This window comes from Amblyomma americanum, chromosome 1 (assembly GCF_052857255.1).
Source record: "Amblyomma americanum isolate KBUSLIRL-KWMA chromosome 1, ASM5285725v1, whole genome shotgun sequence".
NCBI classification, from domain to species: Eukaryota; Metazoa; Arthropoda; class Arachnida; order Ixodida; family Ixodidae; genus Amblyomma; species Amblyomma americanum.
The window spans coordinates 103,916,289-103,938,585 of NC_135497.1; the positions used below are offsets into that span (position 1 = coordinate 103,916,289).

The 22,297-nt window shown below is 46.7% G+C and overlaps 2 long non-coding RNA genes across 2 annotated transcripts; both read right to left on the reverse strand.

Moving 5' to 3' along the window:
- Positions 1-5,657: 5,657 nt before the first annotated feature.
- Positions 5,658-14,192, reverse strand: LOC144134731 (uncharacterized). Its single transcript, XR_013315228.1, has 4 exons — positions 14,048-14,192; positions 13,652-13,750; positions 6,048-6,195; positions 5,658-5,750 (listed from the first exon to the last, which is right to left on the reverse strand). It is a non-coding gene; the product is annotated as an uncharacterized LOC144134731 (long non-coding RNA).
- A 711-nt stretch (positions 14,193-14,903) lies between these two features.
- On the reverse strand, positions 14,904-20,949 carry LOC144134737 (uncharacterized). Its single transcript, XR_013315235.1, has 4 exons — positions 20,748-20,949; positions 18,276-18,343; positions 17,420-17,562; positions 14,904-14,967 (listed from the first exon to the last, which is right to left on the reverse strand). It is a non-coding gene; the product is annotated as an uncharacterized LOC144134737 (long non-coding RNA).
- Positions 20,950-22,297: the final 1,348 nt, after the last annotated feature.

Genomic DNA, 22,297 nt, shown 5'->3' on the forward strand with positions numbered 1-22,297 from the left:
GTTGTCAACGCCAATGTCAATGAAAACAATGAATCGTTGATATGTTCCCAGTTCATACGATATCACTGTTAATACGCTCAAAATCGCGGACATTAAAAATGTCCCATAGCATTACGCCATATTTTTCCAGGTTAATACGTTTCCAGAAAACACGATTTCCCAACTACTACGTTTAAACTTTCGGAAAACTGTGCTCGTGTAATAAATTTACTGACCAACCGCACATGTGCAAACATACAAGTGGGCAGAATGAGGGCATGCAACATGGTGGGGGGCGCACAATAGTGGCACGCTGCCAAGGTTCGCACTGCCGATGGAGTGCAAAGTGGACCCCGCAACAAAAGCTAAAGGTTGAAAAAAAAAGTAGATTCTGGCCGATGAAAGTGGAGGGCGGGTTCATTATGACAGTGGGATCATTACGCGGGTATACACGGCACATGCTAGACTATATCCAATGACCGTCTAAGAAGCTGCCTAAGCAATTATATGCTTTTGGCTTCGGACTCTTCGGAACACAGCTTCTCCAAATTTTAATATGTAGCGCCCCAAAGGCACCAGTCGGCTACGATTGACGCTTAGTGGATGGCTCGGGACTAGTTTCTACCAGTGGGAATTCTTCCAATGAGTGCCGACGTCACCCAGCCCAGGAACGTTTTTAATATCAGTTATATTCAAATTTAGCCGACCTAGCTGCGATTCGGCCCCTCAATCACAGCAGCTATGCAAAGCATCAACATAGTGAGACAAAATTATGCCCCTTTGCTGCGAGGTACTTGTCCAGTAATTTCTTGCATACGAAAATTTATACTACTCAGCGGATACGAAGTACTTGAAGAGTAGTTTTAGTGCACAAGCAATGTGCCATACATGTAACCCGGCCCACTCGCTAAAAGGCCGAGACGTTGATATCAGCCGGCAACAGTGGCAGGCAAGATTAGACAGCATAGGCACAGCATACATTAACTTCAAGTCAGCTTTGTTCACTTTTGCCATTTAGACGCCAGCATTGCGTTGCAAATCATTCTGATTGCAGCTGCATGTCAGCCTTGCTGCTGTGTGCACATTTTCTTTCAGCTCCTATGCTAGAAACAGTTGCAAGGCAAGGCTAATGACAAACAAAAAATTTGTTGCTTGTTCTACGTTACGCTTGCTTGCATCCTCGATGATATATCCACGGTGTATCTACATTTGTGCATCAGCTCAGTGCACATTCATATATTCAGAGGAGTTGAGTAGAATTTTTTCTCATGTTTCATGGAGCTCACTCAAGCAGTAGTTCACAGTAACATCACACCACCTACAGCCACCACTTGCCTTTTACATGACACACTGCGCTTGCACCCCCGTCTTGTGCATTCACATTCCACGGCTAGCGTGCACACAAAGGAAAGACTCACCCTTGGCAGACTTGCCGTCGCCCGGCTTCCCGAGTTGAATATAGGCAGGCGGCACTGCGTGTGGGTCCCACCGCGGAGCCACCTGGCACCATGCCGCGGCCACTGCCTTACACTTCAGGCAAGGCAGAGGACTGCTCCGGAAATTAAGCAGTCAGCCGAGAAGACATCCCATATATCAGCCTGGTACCTCTGTTCTGGCTGGGTTCTGCACAAAAAGTGGGACAGTCTAGCTCGCATGCGGCATGAGAAAGCTACAGCTAACGGCTAATGCTGCATGCCTTCCTCGTTTTTCCGGCCATAAAAGACCAAAATTTATGCTCCGCCACACTTAAATAGGCCCGCATTAATTCTAACAAACCTCCAGCCCCCTTCAACTCAGATTTGCATCCAGGACTGACTGTACTAATCCACGTGGCCGAAACCTAACGAGTGCGAGACATAACCTCTCTCCATAGCAGTGAGGCCAAGTTTATAAACACAGGACAAAAGAAACGTTGCTTGGGGTTTACTCATTGGAATAGTGCTCTTGCACTAGAGAAAAAAACTCTGCCTCCAAACAATGACAGCGAAAAACAACTTGTGCATCGACCTGAAGGAGTGGCAGCATTCATGCAGTAAACCTCGTCCATTAGCAGCAGATGAGAGGGAACATTTTGGCAATTGTTAGCATCACCACCATGTGTCAGGCCTAACATCACTACACAAGCAGCGAACATTAAATCGAAATGCGTAAAAAATATATGTGGCACTGACGTCCCCAGTTCAGCGCTGTTAAAATTTTAGATTAGAAAGTCGGTTTATTTTCGTAGTCTGCCAAGCACCAAAATTAAGAAAAGATGCCAAGCCAATCCTCCTGCTCTCTCCAAGGGCACAGTGCCTGTTGTCGATCTCGGCATGGTAGAAGCATCTAAACAAGTTGGGAGAGGGCCAGCGCAATGAGCACAGCATCAAACCTCAAACATGGTCTGCTACATTTCAGTCATGTCAAGACAAAGCTAAAGCCCTTCTGTGAACACTCTTGAGTGACTCATTGTTGCCCTCGATGCTGACCAAAGCATTAGCTTAAAAGAACTAGTAGCTCAAATTAGCTAAAGCCGCATGCCAATTGTTGAAAGCCCAAGTTTAGCGCATATGGCACAGTAACCGCACACAGGCCAAAGCGGGACTGTCTTCACTACACTGCTGCCTGACCAACACTGTTCGGCATCCTCCAGCGCTTAAGGGGGTACGCGGCCCTTTAAAAGCGAAAAATCAAGCTTTAGAAAAGTGCATATTCCGGCAGTATGTGTCATAAACTAACTTTTCTGCAAATATGAATGACTAATTAGCCGTGAAAGTATTTCAAATCAATTATCTAACGAGCCGTGGTGGCCGGTGAGCTGCGAGAGAGCGCAGAAAATACCCCAACTTCGTGCGGACGCTGTTCCTCAGCCAGCGAACCAAGCGCCGCCATCTTGGTCTTCTTTTGTTCGTGAATTCTTGGTCTTTTTTTTTGCCACTTTCGAAGGCGGCGGCATGGTGGGAGCGTGGCTCGCATGTGATTTTGGCCATCAAAGCACCTTTCGAGTTTCCTGCCTTTGAAATGCGAGGCTGCGATTGGCCGGAGGGCGCGCTCCTTGAAAACACGGGGGATCGCACGGTCGCTATTGGCTGCTGCGCGCTGACGCGGCGGCCCCCTCCGGCGGTGGCCGGAGCGACTTGGCTCTGTACTTTTGTCGTTGTGGTCGCCGTCTTTACCATCTCTCGCCGTGTCGTCCGAACAGCTTCCTGCAGACTGCTGACTATTGCGCAGTCCGTCACGATGCGTCCAACAAGGCTAAAGAGCGTGTTCGGTGCACGGAAGCATGCAATGAAGTGTGTTCGTTCGGCAAAGCGTGTCGCCAACAAGGACTGTCGATGCTTCATGCCGCGTAACTTCTGCTACATCGCAACTAGACAGCGATTGCGTCGCCGGTTCCAGCGACGTACCAGCACCTTCATCGGTGCAAGAATGCGTTGCTTCGGGCATGCCTTGTGTACCAAACGCATCAACCTGGGCGACTGCGGCCTCCAGCTCCTGTCTCGCACCTACCCCGAGGCGTGAGAACGCGTCGCCCGCCGTTCACTTGGAAACGCATTTCCTGACGTGCGAGGAGATCGAGATTCTGGCTGCATCTCGGGAGCCACTTATCAGATTTCCATGGGGTTTTTTTATTCCATACCTGAATAAATTTCCGAGGGAAAGTCGAGCTCGTTTATTCAGATTATTAAGCCTGGAATTTGTCATAAGCAATTAATATTGGCTAATGAGGTCTAATCAACGACACTAAATTCAGTGCTATGTTAAAATTTTTCAGCAAGGAAATTCATCAAAAGGGCCTTGTCTTGACCTGCGGTACCCGACTAGGAATAACCATAATGAATTTCACAGTTACGGCGCTGTTTTCCAATTCTCCAGGCCTGGAGTAAAGGACCTATGTGAACCATTTTGATATGCTCCAGTAAATTTAGAGCCAGTGTACACAGCTTCATGAAACTTAGTATTTCTTCAAATGTCTGTGTTTAGAGCCTACCCTGAATGTTTCATTCAGATATATCTCAAGACACAAGGAAGCTGGTGTTCTCGCAACCTTTGAGGGCCGTTTTCTCAGAATGTATTTCTTGCCTGGCACGGCTGCTCATTCTGGCTGCTGTTCGGGAACCGCTTATCGGATTTCCATGGGGTTTTTTTTAATTCCGCACCTGAATAAATTTTTGAGCACAAGACAAGCCCGCCTTTTCAAGTTATTGAAATATGCCTAATGAAGGTCTAATTTATTGAAACTAATTCTGTGCTGTGCTAAACTTTTCCAGCTTTTGCCCTGGGGCACCTATCCAGGAATGACCGTAATGAATTTCACAGTGCCAAGGCTATTTTAAAATTCTCCAAGCCTGGAATAAGCGACCTTATGTGGACCACTTTGATATACTCCTGTAACTTGAGAACCAGTGCCCACAGCTACACGAAACTTGGTAGTTCTTCAAATGGTTGTGCTGTTAGCCTACCCTGAAAATTTCATTCAGATATCTCAAGAAACAAAAAAGTTGGTGTTCAAGGGAAGCCTCCCCCCATAACTACGTTAAAACCCTACCAGATTTTTTCTTGGTTTAGAAAGGATAGTAACTTCAGCGTATGCACGAAACACAGCTGCTCCATAGCCGATTTCATGACCAATTGCACAGAAGAGGTTACACAAATGACTGGAACAACATTCTACATAAATAAAACTCTGAGGACAGTTACAAGTGTGTACCGCGAATGTTTTAGCGTTAGCTGTGGGGCGAAAGCTAAGAATTTTTGTGATATTCTGGCCTAAACTAGCAGGTTCTCCTCCGGTGCTCGAGTGCACGTACCCTGACACGCGCTACCTCACGCCCCATGACTCTTCTTGACAGTCTCGCCCGCTTTCTTACACCACATACCCTGTCGGCAGCCGGCCACACCAGTGTACTGTAACGCTGCCAAGTTTCCCAAGTGAGCCATTGCCGCTGGCGCTCTCGTCAAAATATAAACACACCATGCTGTTACTGGCGCAGCATTCTGGCAAATTGCCGTGGCCTGCACCACAGACGGCATCAACCCCGATGGTATTGGAACTGAGGCACGAGCTAAGAAGAGCTATACTGTCGTTGGCACGTCTCCTTTTCTTCTGTATTATGTGAGCGCGTGCACGGCGGAACCTTTATATTTCCCATGCATTGGCAAAATAAAACCAATTTTGAGTGCACCGACTGTTCGTGTCGTGAGTGTTTTCCTTACATTGTGTTAGTCTTTCTTTCGCGCTGCCGTTACGTCGAACCTAATGCACTGAAAACATTGTATTTGAAGAGCAGATTTTCTGGTGGTGAACAGACCACAATCACACGGTGCAGTTAAAGCAGGTCGGGCAGGAGCCACCAACGGGTGCAGACAGTTCAAGCAGGAAACTCCTGCCCGGCCAATAAATGGCAAAACAAAGGCAAAGCTTTGCAATTTTGCAAGTGCACCAAATAGTTTCGAACCTTCCAGCAACGCTCTCACGCAGTGTTGGGCATGGAGGTTTTAGAAGGAAGCCAGCAGGAAACGGAGAATGTCACTACCTTCTTAATAAAGGAACGTTAGTCAGGGCCACCGAGAGCAAGAGTCAACCATGAGCCGAAAACATATTTCATCTCAAGCAACAGGCCACGCAATTTACATAACATATGATATATACAATAACATTTTTTTATTATTATTAGGAAAGAACCACCCACCTGGCCCCGTAGTTGAACATTGTCATTTCTCAGGCGGTCCAGAGACTGCTCTCGTCGGGGTGCTCGGCAAGGAGTATGGCTGGCTGCCATCTTGCCTCTCTGTAAATGTGCCAGCGCCGCAATACACAGCAGTCAAACAACCTTCAGAACTAGCCTTTCTTACGGAGGTCACGAGACACTTTTGAAATGGCCACAGGCATTCCACTGCTCTATTCTAGGTGTTACAACTCTGCATCAAAATGACACCAGGTCGTCTTGTCACCAGCGTTACAGTAGTTCACAGTAACATCACACCCCCTGCAGTCACCACTTGCCTTTTACATGACACACTGAACTTGCACCTCCTCTGGTGCATTCACAATCCACTGCTAGCGCGCACACAAAGGAAAGACTCACCCTTAGCAGACATGATGGCGGCCGGCTTCCCGAGTGAGTTCAGCCACTGCCTTGCACTTCAGGCGAGGCGGAGGATTGCTCCGGAAATTGAGCAGTTGCCGAGAAGACAGCCCATACTTCGGCCTGGCACCTCTTTTCTGGCTGGGTTCTGCACAAAAAGAGGGACAGTCTAGCTCGCAAGCGGCATGAGAAAGCTACAGCTAATGGCTAATGCTGCATGCCTTCCTCGTTTATCCGGCCATAAAAGACCAAAATGTATGCTCCGCTACACTCAAATAGGCCCGCATTAATTCTAACAAACCTCCAGCCCCGTTCAACTCAGATTTACATCCAGGACTGACTGTACTAAACCACGTGGCCGAAACCTAATGATTGCGAGACATAACCCCTCCATAGCAGTGAGGCAAAGTTTATAAGCAAAGGACAACAGAAATGTTCCTTGGGGTTTACCCATTGGAATAGTCCTCTTGCACTAAAGAAAAAAAGTCTGCCTCCAAACAATGACAGCGAAAAACAACTTGTGCATCGACCTGAAGGAGTGGCAGCATTCATGCAGTAAACCTCACGCATTAGCAGCAGATGCGAGTGAATTTTAGAACCAAGCAGATGAAAGTGAACATTTTGGCAATTGTTAGCATCACCACCATGTGTCAGGCCTACCGTCACTAAACAAGCAGCGAACATTAAATCAACATGCATACTGCCACTGCTGGATGGTAAGGAGTTCTTTAGTTCTACACCAAATATATGTGACACTGACGTCCCCAGTTCAGCGTTGTTAAAATTTTAGATGAGAAAGTCGGTTTATTTTTGTTGTTTGCAAAGCACCAAAATTAAGAAAAGATGCCTTACCCAACCCAATCCTCCTGCTCTCTCCGAGGGCACAGTGCCTGTTGTCGATGTCAACGTGCTAGATGCACCTAAACAAGTAAAGTAGGGAGAGGGCCAGGGCAGTGAGCATGGCAGCAAATCTCAAACATGGTTTGCTACATTTCTATCATGTCAAGACAAAGCTAAAGCCCTTACGCGAACACTCTTGAGTGACTCATTGTTGCCCTCGATGCTGACCAAAGCATTAGCTTAGAAGAACTAGAAGCTCAAATTAGCAAAATCCGCATGTTAATTTTTGAAAGCCCATGTATAGCGCATGTGGCACAGTGACCGCACACTGGCTGAAGCAGGACTGGTGCCTGACCAACATTGGTGTCTGACCAACACTGCTCAGCATCCTCCAGCGCTTCACACTTAGCGGCATACAACACTCGTAATCTTTTCCACACACATTGTTTGTTTACATTGCCTGGCTGATATAATTTTCCTTGTGGCGCCATGAAAAACAGCGTAGTTCTACTGTATCATTTCACAACTTCCTAACTGAAAGAGCTCCTATGAGCCGGGTGAGTGGGCTGTTAAAGTAAAAAAAAAAGTCCCTACAGGCCTTGTGCCTCTGCCAACACAGATTTCATCCAATGCCCTCCAAAAGCATCTTGTTTCACGAATGTAGCAAAAACTGCAAGAAGCCATTAAACAGTTGCATGGCAAAGCAGCAGAACAAAAAGCAGGTAGATTTATGGACACAGTCACCAATATCCCGTGCTGCCACTGAGCTCCAAAAGTGGAAGCATTCATACAGAGTAGCCATAAGCATATGGAATAACCAGTTCTTGACAACTGAGAGCAAATACATACTATTAGAGGGACAGTGAAAAAAGTCTATCAATGTTTTTTTTGGTTAGCAAAATCATTGATAGTTCAGCATTTGATGGCTTGTTTGCCGCTCGTCTGGGAGCGAAAGATGCATTTCTTTTAAAGAAGTTTTTCCCACCCTCCGATTCAAACTGCACACTCATATGGCATCACAGGACGGAGCGACGTGAAACGTCACGTAAACGCAGACTCCGTCCAGGGAGCCAGTTATGCGCCCTTCCTTTCCTCAAAACCATCCGCATCTAGAACGTTGTCAACGCCAATGTCAATGAAAACAATGAATCGTTGATATGTTCCCAGTTCATACGATATCACTGTTAATACGCTCAAAATCGCGGACATTAAAAATGTCCCATAGCATTACGCCATATTTTTCCAGGTTAATACGTTTCCAGAAAACACGATTTCCCAACTACTACGTTTAAACTTTCGGAAAACTGTGCTCGTGTAATAAATTTACTGACCAACCGCACATGTGCAAACATACAAGTGGGCAGAATGAGGGCATGCAACATGGTGGGGGGCGCACAATAGTGGCACGCTGCCAAGGTTCGCACTGCCGATGGAGTGCAAAGTGGACCCCGCAACAAAAGCTAAAGGTTGAAAAAAAAAGTAGATTCTGGCCGATGAAAGTGGAGGGCGGGTTCATTATGACAGTGGGATCATTACGCGGGTATACACGGCACATGCTAGACTATATCCAATGACCGTCTAAGAAGCTGCCTAAGCAATTATATGCTTTTGGCTTCGGACTCTTCGGAACACAGCTTCTCCAAATTTTAATATGTAGCGCCCCAAAGGCACCAGTCGGCTACGATTGACGCTTAGTGGATGGCTCGGGACTAGTTTCTACCAGTGGGAATTCTTCCAATGAGTGCCGACGTCACCCAGCCCAGGAACGTTTTTAATATCAGTTATATTCAAATTTAGCCGACCTAGCTGCGATTCGGCCCCTCAATCACAGCAGCTATGCAAAGCATCAACATAGTGAGACAAAATTATGCCCCTTTGCTGCGAGGTACTTGTCCAGTAATTTCTTGCATACGAAAATTTATACTACTCAGCGGATACGAAGTACTTGAAGAGTAGTTTTAGTGCACAAGCAATGTGCCATACATGTAACCCGGCCCACTCGCTAAAAGGCCGAGACGTTGATATCAGCCGGCAACAGTGGCAGGCAAGATTAGACAGCATAGGCACAGCATACATTAACTTCAAGTCAGCTTTGTTCACTTTTGCCATTTAGACGCCAGCATTGCGTTGCAAATCATTCTGATTGCAGCTGCATGTCAGCCTTGCTGCTGTGTGCACATTTTCTTTCAGCTCCTATGCTAGAAACAGTTGCAAGGCAAGGCTAATGACAAACAAAAAATTTGTTGCTTGTTCTACGTTACGCTTGCTTGCATCCTCGATGATATATCCACGGTGTATCTACATTTGTGCATCAGCTCAGTGCACATTCATATATTCAGAGGAGTTGAGTAGAATTTTTTCTCATGTTTCATGGAGCTCACTCAAGCAGTAGTTCACAGTAACATCACACCACCTACAGCCACCACTTGCCTTTTACATGACACACTGCGCTTGCACCCCCGTCTTGTGCATTCACATTCCACGGCTAGCGTGCACACAAAGGAAAGACTCACCCTTGGCAGACTTGCCGTCGCCCGGCTTCCCGAGTTGAATATAGGCAGGCGGCACTGCGTGTGGGTCCCACCGCGGAGCCACCTGGCACCATGCCGCGGCCACTGCCTTACACTTCAGGCAAGGCAGAGGACTGCTCCGGAAATTAAGCAGTCAGCCGAGAAGACATCCCATATATCAGCCTGGTACCTCTGTTCTGGCTGGGTTCTGCACAAAAAGTGGGACAGTCTAGCTCGCATGCGGCATGAGAAAGCTACAGCTAACGGCTAATGCTGCATGCCTTCCTCGTTCATCCGGCCATAAAAGACCAAAATTTATGCTCCGCCACACTTAAATAGGCCCGCATTAATTCTAACAAACCTCCAGCCCCCTTCAACTCAGATTTGCATCCAGGACTGACTGTACTAATCCACGTGGCCGAAACCTAACGAGTGCGAGACATAACCTCTCTCCATAGCAGTGAGGCCAAGTTTATAAACACAGGACAAAAGAAACGTTGCTTGGGGTTTACTCATTGGAATAGTGCTCTTGCACTAGAGAAAAAAACTCTGCCTCCAAACAATGACAGCGAAAAACAACTTGTGCATCGACCTGAAGGAGTGGCAGCATTCATGCAGTAAACCTCGTCCATTAGCAGCAGATGAGAGGGAACATTTTGGCAATTGTTAGCATCACCACCATGTGTCAGGCCTAACATCACTACACAAGCAGCGAACATTAAATCGAAATGCGTAAAAAATATATGTGGCACTGACGTCCCCAGTTCAGCGCTGTTAAAATTTTAGATTAGAAAGTCGGTTTATTTTCGTAGTCTGCCAAGCACCAAAATTAAGAAAAGATGCCAAGCCAATCCTCCTGCTCTCTCCAAGGGCACAGTGCCTGTTGTCGATCTCGGCATGGTAGAAGCATCTAAACAAGTTGGGAGAGGGCCAGCGCAATGAGCACAGCATCAAACCTCAAACATGGTCTGCTACATTTCAGTCATGTCAAGACAAAGCTAAAGCCCTTCTGTGAACACTCTTGAGTGACTCATTGTTGCCCTCGATGCTGACCAAAGCATTAGCTTAAAAGAACTAGTAGCTCAAATTAGCTAAAGCCGCATGCCAATTGTTGAAAGCCCAAGTTTAGCGCATATGGCACAGTAACCGCACACAGGCCAAAGCGGGACTGTCTTCACTACACTGCTGCCTGACCAACACTGTTCGGCATCCTCCAGCGCTTAAGGGGGTACGCGGCCCTTTAAAAGCGAAAAATCAAGCTTTAGAAAAGTGCATATTCCGGCAGTATGTGTCATAAACTAACTTTTCTGCAAATATGAATGACTAATTAGCCGTGAAAGTATTTCAAATCAATTATCTAACGAGCCGTGGTGGCCGGTGAGCTGCGAGAGAGCGCAGAAAATACCCCAACTTCGTGCGGACGCTGTTCCTCAGCCAGCGAACCAAGCGCCGCCATCTTGGTCTTTTTTTGTTCGTGAATTCTTGGTCTTTTTTTTTGCCACTTTCGAAGGCGGCGGCATGGTGGGAGCGTGGCTCGCATGTGATTGGGGCCCTCAAAGCGCCTTTCGAGTTTCCTGCCTTTGAAATGCGAGGCTGCGATTGGCCGGAGGGCGCGCTCCTTGAAAACACGGGGGATTGCACGGCCGCTATTGGCTGCTGCGCGCTGACGCGGCGGCCCCCTCCGGCGGTGGCCGGAGCGACTTGGCTCTGTACTTTTGTCGTTGTAGTCGCCGTCTTTACCATCTCTCGCCGTGTCGTCCGAACAGCTTCCTGCAGACTGCTGACTATTGCGCAGTCCGTCACGATGCGTCCAACAAGGCTAAAGAGCGTGTTCGGTGCACGGAAGCATGCAATGAAGTGTGTTCGTTCGGCAAAGCGTGTCGCCAACAAGGACTGTCGATGCTTCATGCCGCGTAACTTCTGCTACATCGCAACTAGACAGCGATTGCGTCGCCGGTTCCAGCGACGTACCAGCACCTTCATCGGTGCAAGAATGCGTTGCTTCGGGCATGCCTTGTGTACCAAACGCATCAACCTGGGCGACTGCGGCCTCCAGCTCCTGTCTCGCACCTACCCCGAGGCGTGAGAACGCGTCGCCCGCCGTTCACTTGGAAACGCATTTCCTGACGTGCGAGGAGATCGAGATTCTGGCTGCATCTCGGGAGCCACTTATCAGATTTCCATGGGGTTTTTTTATTCCATACCTGAATAAATTTCCAAGGGAAAGTCGAGCTCGTTTATTCAGATTATTGTGCCTGGAATTTGTCATAAGCAATTAATATTGGCTAATGAGGTCTAATCAACGACACTAAATTCAGTGCTATGTTAAAATTTTTCAGCAAGGAAATTCATCAAAAGGGCCTTGTCTTGACCTGCGGTACCCGACTAGGAATACCCATAATGAATTTCACAGTTACGGCACTGTTTACCAATTCTCCAGGCCTGGAGTAAAGGACCTATGTGAACCATTTTGATATGCTCCAGTAAATTTAGAGCCAGTGTACACAGCTTCATGAAACTTAGTATTTCTTCAAATGTCTGTGTTTAGAGCCTACCCTGAATGTTTCATTCAGATATATCTCAAGACACAAGGAAGCTGGTGTTCTCGCAACCTTTGAGGGCCGTTTTCTCAGAATGTATTTCTTGCCTGGCACGGCTGCTCATTCTGGCTGCTGTTCGGGAACCGCTTATCGGATTTCCATGGGGTTTTTTTTAATTCCGCACCTGAATAAATTTTTGAGCACAAGACAAGCCCGCCTTTTCAAGTTATTGAAATATGCCTAATGAAGGTCTAATTTATTGAAACTAATTCTGTGCTGTGCTAAACTTTTCCAGCTTTTGCCCTGGGGCACCTATCCAGGAATGACCGTAATGAATTTCACAGTGCCAAGGCTATTTTAAAATTCTCCAAGCCTGGAATAAGCGACCTTATGTGGACCACTTTGATATACTCCTGTAATTTGAGAACCAGTGCCCACAGCTACACGAAACTTGGTAGTTCTTCAAATGGTTGTGCTGTTAGCCTACCCTGAAAATTTCATTCAGATATCTCAAGAAACAAAAAAGTTGGTGTTCAAGGGTAGCCTCCCCCCATAACTACGTTAAAACCCTACCAGTTTTTTTCTTGGTTTAGAAAGGATAGTAACTTCAGCGTATGCACGAAACACAGCTGCTCCATAGCCGATTTCATGACCAATTGCACAGAAGAGGTTACACAAATGACTGGAACAACATTCTACATAAATAAAACTCTGAGGACAGTTACAAGTGTGTACCGCGAATGTTTTAGCGTTAGCTGTGGCATGAAAGCTATGAATTTTTGTGATATTCTGGCCTAAACTACCAGGTTCTCCTCCGGTGCTCGAGTGCACGTACCCCGACACACGCTACCTCACGCCCCATGACTCTTCTTGACAGTCTCGCCCGCTTTCTTACACCACATACCCTGTCGGCAGCCGGCCACACCAGTGTACTGTAACGCTGCCAAGTTTCCCAAGTGAGCCATTGCCGCTGGCGCTCTCGTCAAAATATAAACACACCATGCTGTTACTGGCGCAGCATTCTGGCAAATTGCCGTGGCCTGCACCACAGACGGCATCAACCCCGATGGTATTGGAACTGAGGCACGAGCTAAGAAGAGCTATACTGTCGTTGGCACGTCTCCTTTTCTTCTGTATTATGTGAGCGCGTGCACGGCGGAACCTTTATATTTCCCATGCATTGGCAAAATAAAACCAATTTTGAGTGCACCGACTGTTCGTGTCGTGAGTGTTTTCCTTACATTGTGTTAGTCTTTCTTTCGCGCTGCAGTTACGTCGAACCTAATGCACTGAAAACATTGTATTTGAAGAGCAGATTTTTCTGGTGGTGAACAGACCACAATCACACGGTGCAGTTAAAGCAGGTCGGGCAGGAGCCACCAACGGGTGCAGACAGTTCAAGCAGGAAACTCCTGCCCGGCCAATAAATGGCAAAACAAAGGAAAAGCTTTGCAATTTTGCAAGTGCACCAAATAGTTTCGAACCTTCCAGCGACGCTCTCACGCAGTGTTGGGCATGGAGGTTTTAGAAGGAAGCCAGCAGGAAACGGAGAATGTCACTACCTTCTTAATAAAGAAACGTTAGGGCCACCGAGAGCAAGAGTCAACCATGAGCCGAAAACGTATTTCATCTCAAGCAACAGGCCACGCAATTTACATAACATATGATATATACAATAACATTTTTTTATTATTATTAGGAAAGGACCACACACCTGACCCCGTAGTTGAACATTGTCATTTCTCAGGCGGTCCAGAGACTGCTCTCGTCGGGGTGCTCGGCAAGGAGTATGGCTGGCTGCCATCTTGCCTCTCTGTAAATGTGCCAGCGCCGCAATACACAGCAGTCAAACAACCTTCAGAACTAGCCTTTCTTACGGAGGTCACGAGACACTTTTGAAATGGCCACAGGCATTCCACTGCTCTATTCTAGGTGTTACAACTCTGCATCAAAATGACACCAGGTCGTCTTGTCACCAGCGTTACAGTAGTTCACAGTAACATCACACCCCCTGCAGTCACCACTTGCCTTTTACATGACACACTGCACTTGCACCCCCTCTGGTGCATTCACAATCCACTGCTAGCGCGCACACAAAGGAAAGACTCACCCTTAGCAGACATGATGGCGGCCGGCTTCCCGAGTGAGTTCAGCCACTGCCTTGCACTTCAGGCGAGGCGGAGGATTGCTCCGGAAATTGAGCAGTTGCCGAGAAGACAGCCCATACTTCGGCCTGGCACCTCTTTTCTGGCTGGGTTCTGCACAAAAAGAGGGACAGTCTAGCTCGCAAGCGGCATGAGAAAGCTACAGCTAATGGCTAATGCTGCATTCCTTCCTCGTTTATCCGGCCATAAAAGACCAAAATGTATGCTCCGCTACACTCAAATAGGCCCGCATTAATTCTAACAAACCTCCAGCCCCGTTCAACTCAGATTTACATCCAGGACTGACTGTACTAAACCACGTGGCCGAAACCTAATGAGTGCGAGACAAAACCTCTCCATAGCAGTGAGGCAAAGTTTATAAGCAAAGGACAACAGAAATGTTCCTTGGGGTTTACCCATTGGAATAGTCCTCTTGCACTAAAGAAAAAAAGTCTGCCTCCAAACAATGACAGCGAAAAACAACTTGTGCATCGACCTGAAGGAGTGGCAGCATTCATGCAGTAAACCTCACGCATTAGCAGCAGATGCGAGTGAATTTTAGAACCAAGCAGATGAAAGTGAACATTTTGGCAATTGTTAGCATCACCACCATGTGTCAGGCCTACCGTCACTAAACAAGCAGCGAACATTAAATCAACATGCATACTGCCACTGCTGGATGGTAAGGAGTTCTTTAGTTCTACACCAAATATATGTGGCACTGACGTCCCCAGTTCAGCGTTGTTAAAATTTTAGATGAGAAAGTCGGTTTATTTTTGTTGTTTGCAAAGCACCAAAATTAAGAAAACATGCCTTACCCAACCCAATCCTCCTGCTCTCTCCGAGGGCACAGTGCCTGTTGTCGATGTCAACGTGCTAGATGCACCTAAACAAGTAAAGTAGGGAGAGGGCCAGGGCAGTGAGCATGGCAGCAAATCTCAAACATGGTTTGCTACATTTCTATCATGTCAAGACAAAGCTAAAGCCCTTACACGAACACTCTTGAGTGACTCATTGTTGCCCTCGATGCTGACCAAAGCATTAGCTTAGAAGAACTAGAAGCTCAAATTAGCAAAATCCGCATGTTAATTTTTGAAAGCCCATGTTTAGCGCATGTGGCAGAGTGACCGCACACTGGCTGAAGCAGGACTGGTGCCTGACCAACATTGGTGTCTGACCAACACTGCTCAGCATCCTCCAGCGCTTCACACTTAGCGGCATACAACACTCGCAATCTTTTCCACACACATTGTTTGGCTACATTGCCTGGCTGATATAATTTTCCTTGTGGCGCCATGAAAAACAGCGTAGTTCTACTGTATCATTTCACAACTTCCTAACTGAAAGAGCTCCTATGAGCCGGGTGAGTGGGCTGTTAAAGTAAAAAAAAAAGTCCCTACAGGCCTTGTGCCTCTGCCAACACAGATTTCATCCAATGCCCTCCAAAAGCATCTTGTTTCACGAATGAGCAAAAACTGCAAGAAGCCATTAAACAGTTGCATGGTAAAGCAGCAGAACAAAAAGCAGGTAGATTTATGGACACAGTCACCAATATCCCGTGCTGCCACTGAGCTCCAAAAGTGGAAGCATTCATACAGAGTAGCCATAAGCATATGGAATAACCAGTTCTTGACAACTGAGAGCAAATACATCCTATTAGAGGGACAGTGAAAGAACTCTATCAATTTTTTTTTTGCTTAGCAAAATCATTGATAGTTCAGCATTTCATGGCTTGTTTGCCGCTCGTCTGGGAGCGAAAGATGCATTTATTTCAAAGAAGTTTTTCCCGTCCTCCGATTCAAACTGCACACTCATATGGCATCACAGGACGGAGCGACGTGAAATGTCACGTAAACGCAGACTCCGTCCAGGGAGCCAGGGCTATCCAGGGAGCCAGTTATGCGCCCTTCCTTTCCTCAAAACCATCCGCATCTAGAACGTTGTCAACGCCAATGTCAATGAAAACAATGAATCGTTGATATGTTCCCAGTTCATACGATATCACTGTTAATATGCTCAAAATCGCGGACATTAAAAATGTCCCATAGCATTACGCCATATTTTTCCAGGTTAATACGTTTCCAGAAAACACGATTTCCCAACTACTACGTTTAAACTTTCGGAAAACTGTGCTCGTGTATTAAATTTACTGACCAACTGCACATGTGCAAACATACAAGTGGGCAGAATGAGGGCATGCGACATGGTGGGGGGCGCACAATAGTGGCACGCTGCCAAATTTCGCACTGCCGATGGAGTGCAAAGTGGACCCCGCAACAAAAGCTAAAGGTTGAAAAAAAAAGTAGATTCTGGCCGATGAAAGTGGAGGGCGGGTTCATTATGACAGTGGGATCATTACGCGGGTATACACGGCACATGCTAGACTATATCCAATGACCGTCTAAGAAGCTGCCTAAGCAATTATATCCTTTTGGCTTCGGACTCTTCGGAACACAGCTTCTCCAAATTTTAATATGTAGCGCCCCAAAGGCACCAGTCGGCTACGACTGACGCTTAGTGGATGGCTTGGGACTAGTTTCTACCAGTGGGAATTCTTCCAATGAGTGCCGACGTCACCCAGCCCAGGAACGTTTTTAATATCAGTTATATTCAAATTTAGCCGACCTAGCTGCGATTCGGCCCCTCAATCACAGCAGCTATGCAAAGCATCAACATAGTGAGAAAAAATTATGCCCCTTTGCTGCGAGGTACTTGTCCAGTAATTTCTTGCATACGAAAATTTATCCTACTCAGTGGCTACGAAGTACTTTACCAGTAGTTTTAGTGCACAAGCACAGTGCCATACATGTAACCCGGCCCACTCGCTAAAAGGCCGAGACGCCGATATAAGCCGGCAACAGTGGCAGGCAAGATTAGACAGCACAGGCACAGCATACATTAACTTCAAGTCAGCTTTGTTCACTTTTGCCATTTTGACGCCAGCATTGCGTTGCAAATCAAATTCTGATTGCAGCTGCATGTCAGCCATGCTGCTGTGTGCACATTTTCTTTCAGCTCCTATGAGAGAAACAGTTGCAAGGCAAAGCTAATGACAAACAAAAAATTTGTTGCTTGTTCTACGTTACGCTTGCTTGCATCCTTGATGATATATGCACGGTGTATCTACATTTGTGCATCAGCTCAGTGCACATTCATATATTCAGAGGAGTTGAGTAGAATTTTTTCTCATGTTTCATGGAGCTCACTCAAGCAGTAGTTCACAGTAACATCACACCACCTACAGTCACCACTTGCCTTTAACATGACACACTGCGCTTGCACCCCCGTCTTGTGCATTCACATTCCACAGCTAGCGTGCACACAAAGGAAAGACTCACCCTTGGCAGACTTGCCGTCGCCCGGCTTCCCGAGTCGAATATAGGCAGGCGGCACTGCGTGTGGGTCCCACCGCGGAGCCACCTGGCACCATGCCGCGAAGCCATCACATACTTCGGCCTGGCACCTCTGTTCTGGATGGGTTCTGCACAAAAAGCGGGACAGTCTAGCTCGCAAGCGGCATGAGAAAGCTACAGCTAATGGCTAATTCTGCATGCCTTCCTTGTTTATCTGGCCATAAAAGACCAAAATTTAGCTCTGCTACATTTAAATAGGACCACATTAATTCTAACTAACCTCCAGCCCCCTTCAACTATGATTTACATCCAGGACTGACTGTACTAATCCACGTGGCCGAAACCTAGTGAGTGCGAGACATAACCTCTCCATAGCAGTGAGGCAAAGTTTATAAACACAAGGCAAAAGAAATGTTGCTTGGGGTTTACCCATTGGAATAGTGCTCTTGCACTAAAGAAAAAAAGTCTGCCTCCAAACAATGACAGCGAAAAACAACTTGTGCATCGACCTGAAGGAGTGGCAGCATTCATGCAGTAAACCTCACGCATTAGCCGCAGATGCGAGTGAATTTTAGAACCAAGCAGATGAGAGAACATTTTGGCAATTGTTAGCATCACCACCATGTGTCAGGCCTAACGTCACTAAAGAAGCAGCGAACATTAAATCAACATGCATACTGCCATTGCTGGATGGTAAGCTGTAATGCCATGAAGGAGTTCTTTAGTTCTACACCAAATATATGTGGCACTGACGTCCCCAGTTCAGCGCTGTTAAAATTTCAGATGAGAAAGGCAGTTTATTTTTGTTTTCAAGCACCAAGATTAAGAAAAGATGCCTTACCCAACCCAATCCTCCTGCTCTCTCCGAGGGCACAGTGCCTGTTGTCGATGTCAGCCTGCTAGATGCACCTAAACAAGTAAAGTAGGGAGAGGGCCAGGGCAGTGAGCATGGCATCAAATCTCAAACATGGTTTGCTACATTTCAATCATGTCAAGACAAAGCTAAAGCCTTTACGCGAACACTCTTGAGTGACTCATTGTTGCCCTCGATGCTGACCAAAGCATTAGCTTAGAAGAACTAGAAGCTCAAATTAGCAAAATCCGCATGTTAATTTTTGAAAGCCCATGTTTAGCGCATGTGGCACAGTGACCGCACACTGGCTGAAGCGGGACTGGTGCCTGACCAACACTGGTGCCTGACCAACACTGCTCTGCATCCTCCAGCGCTTCATACTTAGCGGTATACAACACTCGCAATCTTTTCCACACACATTGTTTGGCTACATTGCCTGGCTGATATAATTTTCCTCGTGGCCCCATGAAAAACAGCGTAGTTCTACTGTATCATTTCACAACTTCCTAACTGAAAGAGCTCGTATGAGCCGGGTCCCTACAGGCCTTGTGCCTCTGCCAACACAGCCTTCTTCCAATGCCCTCCAAAAGCATCTTGTTTCACGAATGTAGCAAAAACTGCATGAAGCCATTAAACAGTTGCATGGCAAAGCAGCAGAACAATAAGCAGGCAGATTTAGGGACCCAATCACCAATATCCCGTGCTGCCATTGAGCTCCAAAAGTGCAACCATTCATACAGAGTAGCCATAAGCATATGACATAACCAGTTCTTGACAACTGAGAGCAAATACATAATATTAGAGGGACAGTGAAAAAAGTCTATCAATGTTTTTTTTGGTTAGCAAAATCATTGATAGTTCAGCATTTGATGGCTTGTTTGCCGCTCGTCTGGGAGCGAAAGATGCATTTCTTTTAAAGAAGTTTTTCCCACCCTCCGATTCAAACTGCACACTCATATGGCATCACAGGACGGAGCGACATGAAACGTCACGTAAACGCAGACTCCGTCCAGGGAGCCAGTTATGCGCCCTTCCTTTCCTCAAAACCATCCGCATCTAGAACGTTGTCAACGCCAATGTCAATGAAAACAATGAATCGTTGATATGTTCCAAGTTCATACGATATCACTGTTAATACGCTCAAAATCGCGGACATTAAAAATGTCCCATAGCATTACGCCATATTTTTCCAGGTTAATACGTTTCCAGAAAACACGATTTCCCAACTACTACGTTTAAACTTTCGGAAAACTGTGCTCGTGTAATAAATTTACTGACCAACCGCACATGTGCAAACATACAAGTGGGCAGAATGAGGGCATGCAACATGGTGGGGGGCGCACAATAGTGGCATGCTGCCAAGGTTCGCACTGCCGATGGAGTGCAAAGTGGACCCCGCAACAAAAGCTAAAGGTTGAAAAAAAAAGTAGATTCTGGCCGATGAAAGTGGAGGGCGGGTTCATTATGACAGTGGGATCATTACGCGGGTATACACGGCACATGCTAGACTATATCCAATGACCGCCTAAGAAGCTGCCTAAGCAATTATATGCTTTTGGCTTCGGACTGTTCGGAACACAGCTTCTCCAAATTTTAATATGTAGCGCCCCAAAGGCACCAGTCGGCTACGATTGACGCTTAGTGGATGGCTCGGTACTAGTTTCTACCAGTGGGAATTCTTCCAATGAGTGCCGACGCCACCCAGCCCAGGAACGTTTTTAATATCAGTTATATTCAAATTTAGCCGACCTAGCTGCGATTCGGCCCCTCAATCACAGCAGCTATGCAAAGCATCAACATAGTGAGACAAAATTATGCCCCTTTGCTGCGAGGTACTTGTCCAGTAATTTCTTGCATACGAAAATTTATACTACTCAGCGGATACGAAGTACTTGAAGAGTAGTTTTAGTGCACAAGCAATGTGCCATACATGTAACCCGGCCCACTCGCTAAAAGGCCGAGACGTTGATATCAGCCGGCAACAGTGGCAGGCAAGATTAGACAGCACAGGCACAGCATACATTAACTTCAAGTCAGCTTTGTTCACTTTTGCCATTTTGACGCCAGCATTGCGTTGCAAATCATTCTGATTGCAGCTGCATGTCAGCCTTGCTGCTGTGTGCACATTTTCTTTCAGCTCCTATGCTAGAAACAGTTGCAAGGCAAGGCTAATGACAAACAAAAAATTTGTTGCTTGTTCTACGTTACGCTTGCTTGCATCCTCGATGATATATGCACGGTGTATCTACATTTGTGCATCAGCTCAGTGCACATTCATATATTCAGAGGAGTTGAGTAGAATTTTTTCTCATGTTTCATGGAGCTCACTCAAGCAGTAGTTCACAGTAACATCACACCACCTACAGTCACCACTTGCCTTTTACATGACACACTGCGCTTGCACCCCCGTCTTGTGCATTCACATTCCACGGCTAGCGTGCACACAAAGGAAAGACTCACCCTTGGCAGACTTGCCGTCGCCCGGCTTCCCGAGTTGAATATAGGCAGGCGGCACTGCGTGTGGGTCCCACCGCGGAGCCACCTGGCACCATGCCGCGGCCACTGCCTTACACTTCAGGCAAGGCAGAGGACTGCTCCGGAAATTAAGTAGTCAGCCGAGAAGACATCCCATAATTCAGCCTGGTACCTCTGTTCTGGCTGGGTTCTGCACAAAAAGTGGGACAGTCTAGCTCGCATGCGGCATGAGAAAGCTACAGCTAACGGCTAATGCTGCATGCCTTCCTCGTTTATCCGGCCATAAAAGACCAAAATTTATGCTCCGCCACACTTAAATAGGCCCGCATTAATTCTAACAAACCTCCAGCCCCCTTCAACTCAGATTTGCATCCAGGACTGACTGTACTAATCCACGTGGCCGAAACCTAACGAGTGGGAGACATAACCTCTCCATAGCAGTGAGGCCAAGTTTATAAACACAGGACAAAAGAAATGTTGCTTGGGGTTTACTCATTGGAATAGTGCTCTTGCACTAGAGAAAAAAACTCTGCCTCCAAACAATGACAGCGAAAAACAACTTGTGCATCGACCTGAAGGAGTGGCAGCATTCATGCAGTAAACCTCGTCCATTAGCAGCAGATGAGAGTGAACATTTTGGCAATTGTTAGCATCACCACCATGTGTCAGGCCTAACATCACTACACAAGCAGCGAACATTAAATCGACATGCGTAAAAAATATATGTGGCACTGACGTCACCAGTTCAGCGCTGTTAAAATTTTAGATTAGAAAGTCGGTTTATTTTCGTAGTCTGCCAAGCACCAAAATTAAGAAAAGATGCCAAGCCAATCCTCCTGCTCTCTCCAAGGGCACAGTGCCTGTTGTCGATCTCGGCATGGTAGAAGCATCTAAACAAGTAAAGTTGGGAGAGGGCCAGCGCAATGAGCACAGCATCAAACCTCAAACATGGTCTGCTACATTTCAGTCATGTCAAGACAAAGCTAAAGCCCTTCTGTGAACACTCTTGAGTGACTCATTGTTGCCCTCGATGCTGACCAAAGCATTAGCTTAGAAGAACTAGTAGCTCAAATTAGCTAAAGCCGCATGCCAATTGTTGAAAGCCCAAGTTTAGCGCATATGGCACAGTAACCGCACACAGGCCAAAGCGGGACTGTCTTCACTACACTGCTGCCTGACCAACACTGTTCGGCATCCTCCAGCGCTTAAGGGGGGACGTGGCCCTTTAAAAGCGAAAAATCACGAAAAATCAAGCTTTAGAAAAGTGCATATTCCGGCAGTATGTGTCATAAACTAACTTTTCTGCAAATATGAATGACTAATTAGCCGTGAAAGTATTTCAAATCAATTATCTAACGAGCCGTGGTGGCCGGTGAGCTGCGAGAGAGCGCAGAAAATACCCCAACTTCGTGCGGACGCTGTTCCTCAGCCAGCGAACCAAGCGCCGCCATCTTGGTCTTCTTTTGTTCGTGAATTCTTGGTCTTTTTTTTTGCCACTTTCGAAGGCGGCGGCATGGTGGGAGCGTGGCTCGCAT